The sequence below is a fragment of the Papaver somniferum genome, unplaced genomic scaffold, assembly GCF_003573695.1.
Source record: "Papaver somniferum cultivar HN1 unplaced genomic scaffold, ASM357369v1 unplaced-scaffold_42, whole genome shotgun sequence".
In the NCBI taxonomy this organism is placed as follows: Eukaryota; Viridiplantae; Streptophyta; class Magnoliopsida; order Ranunculales; family Papaveraceae; genus Papaver; species Papaver somniferum.
The window spans coordinates 89,848-96,491 of NW_020646749.1; the positions used below are offsets into that span (position 1 = coordinate 89,848).

The 6,644-nt window shown below is 36.8% G+C and overlaps 1 long non-coding RNA gene across 1 annotated transcript; it reads right to left on the reverse strand.

Annotated features, from left to right (window-relative positions):
• Positions 1–616: 616 nt before the first annotated feature.
• Positions 617–4,031, reverse strand: LOC113342493. Its single transcript, XR_003356694.1, has 2 exons — positions 3,706–4,031; positions 617–3,272 (listed from the first exon to the last, which is right to left on the reverse strand). It is a non-coding gene; the product is annotated as an uncharacterized LOC113342493 (long non-coding RNA).
• Positions 4,032–6,644: the final 2,613 nt, after the last annotated feature.

Consider the following 6,644-nt stretch of genomic DNA (forward strand, 5'->3'; position numbering starts at 1 on the left):
TCTTCCACTGTTGTATTAACTAATTTAAAGGCTTCAGTCTTCTAACTCCTAAACCCCCCTCGAGAGAGAGGCTTGCACATAGACTTCAAACCAACCCAATGATGCTTTTGTTCTCAACATCGTTATTACTTGCGCACATTTCATTGAACGGTTAAGGATTTGTAGGTGTCACAAGACTGATGAAAGTAGGACATGGTATTAAATGATGCAAATGATGGTGCAGACATCAAGAATCTGAAACATGAAGTGGTATTAGTGGCGCTGAAAATGATAATCAAATCTACACATTTAATTTATTCTTTGGTAAGAAACTACACTTGGAACATGTGATTGGTCTAATTTTGGTAAGGGCATTAACTCTCCATTGGTTAGGCTTTCCAACCGCTTCCCAAGGAGCATCCTCTGAAAATTCTACAAAAACGTTGCGAAGAAGACAAAAGAATCTATAAACATGTGGCATTGCTGGGAGACTGTCTTTGTTTAAGCTATTGGTTTCGAACATGGTCCAATGGACACATATATGGGTCATGCAAGATTATGGAGTGCAAAATTCCTGGACTAAGCGATTTACCATTTTTACATTGATTAACTATCACTGCGTTAAACCAATTAGGTCTTTTGAAAATGGTGATATTCTACTGGACACATGGACGGAATTAATTGTATGTGATCTAATTGCTCAACTCAATTCAATTTACAGATACAAATCCTTATAAGAAACCTATCTGGGAAGCACATTGGCTTGGAAATAGTGGAGAGTTCAACATTGATAATAGACTTTGGATCAAGACAGGGAAGGATTTCCGGATAATCCGCCACGTCTGGTTTTTGAAAAAACTCTTGACGACTATAAAATTGAGACTTTGTCTTCTGGTTATCATAATGGAGCCTCGGTGCTCATGGTCTGCATGCATAATATCTTTTTACATGAAGAAAATTCTCTAAGTATTGGAGGAGTAAAATACCGCACATGTTAGTAATCACGCGAAGTAAAGAATACAATCTAAGCGAAGAGCATCGCACACAATAAAGTTGAGATGACGCACCAGATGATGTCAACAAAGTCACGAGTAAAGTGCGAAGAACTGTGCGAAGAGATATTCTATGCGAAGATGAGCGATTGTATATGAGCGAATGTGTCGCATAGTGATCCTGAAAATAGTGGGTTTCTTAGTTGTCATCCACTATATAAAATCTTATATAAAGGAGAGAAGTCATTACTTGTGAGGGAGTTCTGGAGTGAGTCTTGGTCAAGAAATAGAAAGAGAAAGTAAATCTAGGGAAAATAGATCATTGTAATAGTTGGATCAATCTTTGTAATTCTATCTACAGTTCATACAATAAGAAGATGGTTACCTAAATTCTCATTTAGTGATAGTGGAACGTAATTGTAAGATTTATGACAACTACATTTTTGGCGCTAGAAACAGCTCTGGATGATAATTCTTGTTAATAGATCTGAAGTTCTTAGGGAAATTAAGGAAGAATCATAAGGGATCCATGAAGAGAAGACTCATACTAATTCAAGGAAGAGGCAGAGATATACAGTGTAATAACATAATTATAGTATCAACTTCTGAGGCAGATTTTCAAGCAACAGTAACAGGGAGAATTCATAAAACAAATTACGAAGGTAAGAAGATAGAGACGGTAGACAAAAAATTTCATTACAAGATTGGGAAAAGGTGAAAATTTCCTTTGCGGCGGATGAAATTCCAGAAGAAAACTTACAGCGAACAGATCCATTAGTAATTACGGTCACAGCTGAGCGAGAAAAAATTATTGGAAAACAGAGGGGATTTGAAGGATGGGCGATTGATAGAACATTGATAGATATAGGAAGTGTAGTTGATGTAATATTTTATCGCACATTCAAAGAAATAGGATATGAAGATGCAGAAATGACAACCACATCATATAATGTTCATGGATTCAATAGAGCAATTACAAAGCCAAAAGGAGAAATCGTTATGCGAATATTACTGGGAGAGGTTCAAACAAAGATAACACTGTGTGTGATTGACATTGAGTCACCATACAACATGTTGTTGGGACGACCATGGGTACATGGACTAAAGGTCGTAGCTTCAACATTACATCAATGTATTCCCTATTCCAAGCGGTATAGGTAAAATCAGAGGAGATGTTAAGGTTGTGAATACTTGTAATCAAATAGATGTGCGAAATTATGAAGGGAGAGAAAAGAAGCGAAAGGATCGATGGAGAAAATCAATAGAACAAAGGAAAGAAGAGGAATTTCGAATATACATGATAAGAGCGAAAGAGGGAAAAGGAATACCAGGCGAAGAACTAGCGGAGGAAGGTGGACAAATTAAAGAAATTAAGAAACCAACACCTATGAGGGAACCAAAAGCGAATTTTACTGCAGCGGAACCAGCAAATGAAATAAATATAGGAACTGGAGAAGAACCAAAAATTTAAAGAATTGGAACTAAAATGGATAAAGAAGAAGAGGAAAAAACGATAAGCATTCTGCGAGAATATAATGATATTTTCGCATGGAGTATGAAAGAAATGTCAGAAATAGCTCCGTCTGTCGCATGTCATAAATTAGACATTAAGAAGAATGTAAAGCCGTTCAAGCAAAGGACAAGGAAGATTGCAACTGACTATCATCCTAAAATAGAAGCAGCATTGCAGAAGATGTTAGATGCAGGAATTATAAGGGAGGCAAAATATCCAGAGTGCATAGAAAATATGGTGGTGGTACCTAAAAAGAACATCGGAATTAGGATTTCCATAGATTTTACAGATCTAAACAAAGCGTGCCCTAAAGACAGCTTCCCTTTACCCGACATACCTCAAATGGTGGAATCGGCATCAGGGAATGATAGAGTCACAATGTTAGATGGGTATAAAGGCTAGAATCAAATTTCTTTGACAGAAGAAGATCAAGAACACACTGCTTTCTTCGCACCAGGAGGTTTATATTGTTACACGAAAATGCCATTTGGATTGAAGAATGCAGGTGCAACTTATCAAAGAATGGTGCAGAAAGTATTCGAAAAAAATGGATACATAAAACATTAGAAGTCTATGTAGATGATATGCTAACTAAAAGCAAAGAGGCGAAAGATCATGTTGATGATTTGCGATCAATATTTGAACAAATGTGAAAATTCAATATTAAAGTAAACCCAGAAAAATGTGTAATGGCGTATCATCAGGAAAATTTTTAGGATATATTATATCCAAGGAGGGAATACAAGTTGATCCGGAGATGGTACAAGCGATTAGAGATATGCCACCACCTGCGACAGTCAAAGATGTTCAAAAGTTAAATGGATTGATAGCATCATTGGGAAGATTTATTGCAAGATCTTCGGACAAGTGTAAACACTTTTTCAATATACTAAAGAAGGTGACCAAATTTGAATGGACAATGGAGTGCGACAAAGCATTGCAGAGCATAAAATTATTTGGTAAACTTATCTATTATGCAAAAGGCAAAGAAGGGAGAAGAATTGTTATTATACCTAGCATCAACATATCATGCATTGAGTGAAGTACTGTTACGTTCAGATGAAGGTGTAGAAAAAACAATATATTACATAAGCAAAACATATAACTCGGCAGAGAAAAATTACTCAAAAATTGAAAAGTTGATTCTCGCACTGGTATATGCATCATTCAAGCTTCACATTTATTTTCAAGCTCACAAAATTAAAGTATTAAAAAGAGTACCAATTGAAAATGCAATGAAGAATTCGAAGAGGTCAGGAAGAATAGAGAGGTGGAATGCACAATTAGGAAACTATGAGATTGGTTATGAAATTTTATCTTCACCAAAGTCTCAAGTTACCGCAGAGTTTCTTGCAGAATTTCCAATAGAAGAAGATGAATATGTAGAAGAAATGATGGAGGTGGATGAAGAACATGGAAATCCCAATGATTTATTAAATGAGCGAAATCCAAACAGATGAGAGATATTGATGGATGGATCCTCCAATGGAGAAGGAAATGGAATTGGTATTGTATTCATTTCACCAACAAGAGCGATACTGGCTTACTCATTCAGATTGGACTTCGCATCCACAAATAATGAAACTGAATATGAAGCAGTCATCCATGCATTAAGGATAGCAATTGAAATAAAGATTGAGGATGCGCGAATAACTAGTGATTCCCAATTGGTAATTCATCAGATAGAAGGCACATATAGTACCAATGAACCATCTTTGCAAAAATATAGGAAGTTGGTTATGGATTTAGCAATGAAAATTCCAAAAATAAGCTGGAGACATATAGGGAGAAAAGATAATAGACTTGCAGATGCATTGGCGTTCATACCATCAATGTTAGTAGATCTGGTTGCAAGGGATATAAAAATACAAACATTATTGTTACCATCTATAGAAAAGGGTGAAGTGCAAACAAATGTGATGATCATAGAGGATACACTAGAAGAAAATGTGAGCGAAGAGAAGGATTTAAGAACTGAGATACACTGTTATCTAGAGAATGGAGGATTGCCGAGGAAAAAATTAGAAGCACACAAATTAAAGAGTTGTGCGACAAATTATGAATTAAGGGATGGTGTTATTTATAGAAAATCATTTCTTGGACCTTCGCTCAGATGTCTTACGCGAAAGGAGGGAATCAAAATTCTAAAGGAATTACACTATGGCGATGTTGGCAACCATAGTGGAGGAAGATCACTCGGATATAAAGAAAAAATAAAGGGCTATTACTGGCCATATATGCATGAAGATGCAAAACAAGTTTCGAGGAGATGTGAAGAATGTCAACGTCATGGCAAGAAGATACATGCACCTGGGGATATGCTTAATACATCAACAATTGTATGGCCCTTTGGAAAATGGGGAATAGATATTGTTGGACCATTTATACCAGAAACGGGTCAAAAAAATTCCTAATTGTCGCAACAGACTATTTCACTAAATGGGCAGAAGTAAAAGCAGTTCAACATATTCGCGATAAATACATCTACACATTCATTTTTGAAAATATTATATGCAGATTTGGCATTCCTGCACAATTGGTGTCTGATAATGGGAAGCAATTTGAAGGCGAGAATATAACAATGCTGCTCAATGCGTTCAAAATATTATATGCATATTTGGCATTCCTTTGTATCCTCAAAGTAATGGACAAGAAGAAGCTACAAACAAAACAATCGCAGAAAACCTGAAGAAAAATTAGAAGGGCACAACAAAGGATGGTGCGAACAAGTACATAATGTAATATGGGCTTACAGAACTACAAGAAGAGAAGCAACAAGAATGTCGCCCTTCTGTTTGACATATGGAGTTGAGGCAGTGCTACCAACAGAAGTTATCATCCCTACCACAAAGAGAGAAGCTTTGGAAAAGAATTTAAGTGTGGATTTGATCTTAACAAAATTGGATGATTTGGAGGAAGTAAGAGAAGTCGCTTTGCAGCACATGGGAAATTATCAAAAAAGGCTAGCTCGAGAATACAACAAGCGGGTTAAAATAAGAGAATTCCAACCAGGCGACTTAGTGCTACACGAAATTCTAGTGTATCAAAAGGAAAAGATGGAAAATTGGAGAAAAGCTGGGATGGACCTTATATAATAAAAAGAATAATTGGAGAGGGAGCCTATGAATTAATGGATCCTGAAGGACGAAATACAGGTCGTAAATTAGATCGACCTTGGAATAGGCAGTTCTTGAAAAAATATTATCCATAGCCACTTGCGAATCAACTCGCATGGATAAACAGTTAAAAGTCTCTAAGTTCATATTTTTGAACAAGAGCCTGTAATGCGAATATTTCTCTTGAAAGTTAAGAAATTTATAATAGCAAACTAAGACCTTGATACAAGGCTACAGAAAATGATATTTATTATCAGATTGACTAGGAATCCGAATGTGGCGTGCACCCTAGTTCGCTCATATGCAAGAGGAAATATAGTAAGACCTATCGCACGTCATAATTGGAAAGACCTAGAAGGAATGACTCAAGGGAAGGCTACACCGACCCCGGAACTTGAGTTGTGGAGATTTTGGGGTGAGAATTAAACGATAATGCCCATCCGGGAGAGATACCTTAAAAATTTTCAGTCTAAGATAGTAATCTTAGATTGAGAGCCTAAGGTGAGAAAGGCTCTCCCAAGGAGCGCAGAAACTCGATCAGGACGCCGAGGTACACGATTGAGACAAGAGTGTCCGGGGCGTGATAAGCACGTAAATGCTACAATTTATACCCATGTTTATATTAACTAGGACTCGATATTTTATCTAATGACATAATTTTAGTGCTTTCTGTAGATAATACTCGTGAACCTGATCACCGGAAAAATAACTGCTAAATTGAGAGTTATAGTTGCGTTTACAATGAAAGGCACAAATGCCTCTCACGACACCAGCGAGAATTAGAGCTTAATGAAGGAACCGTGAGCATCCATGTCAATATTTGACCTGTATGTAGCACCACCATCTTAGCTACACATCACCACCAGGAAGTCATTAAGCAAGGCAAAAAGTTGTCTTTGCTGGTTCGAATTAGTCGGGCCCAGTTGGAGTTACAAGTTGTACGTGGCCTCATTATCAGCGTATATGTCGTTAGTGGAATGTAAAGAACACAAATTTGGTTAAAAAGACCAAAATCAATAATTCCTGGGTGAAATGGATAGTTAG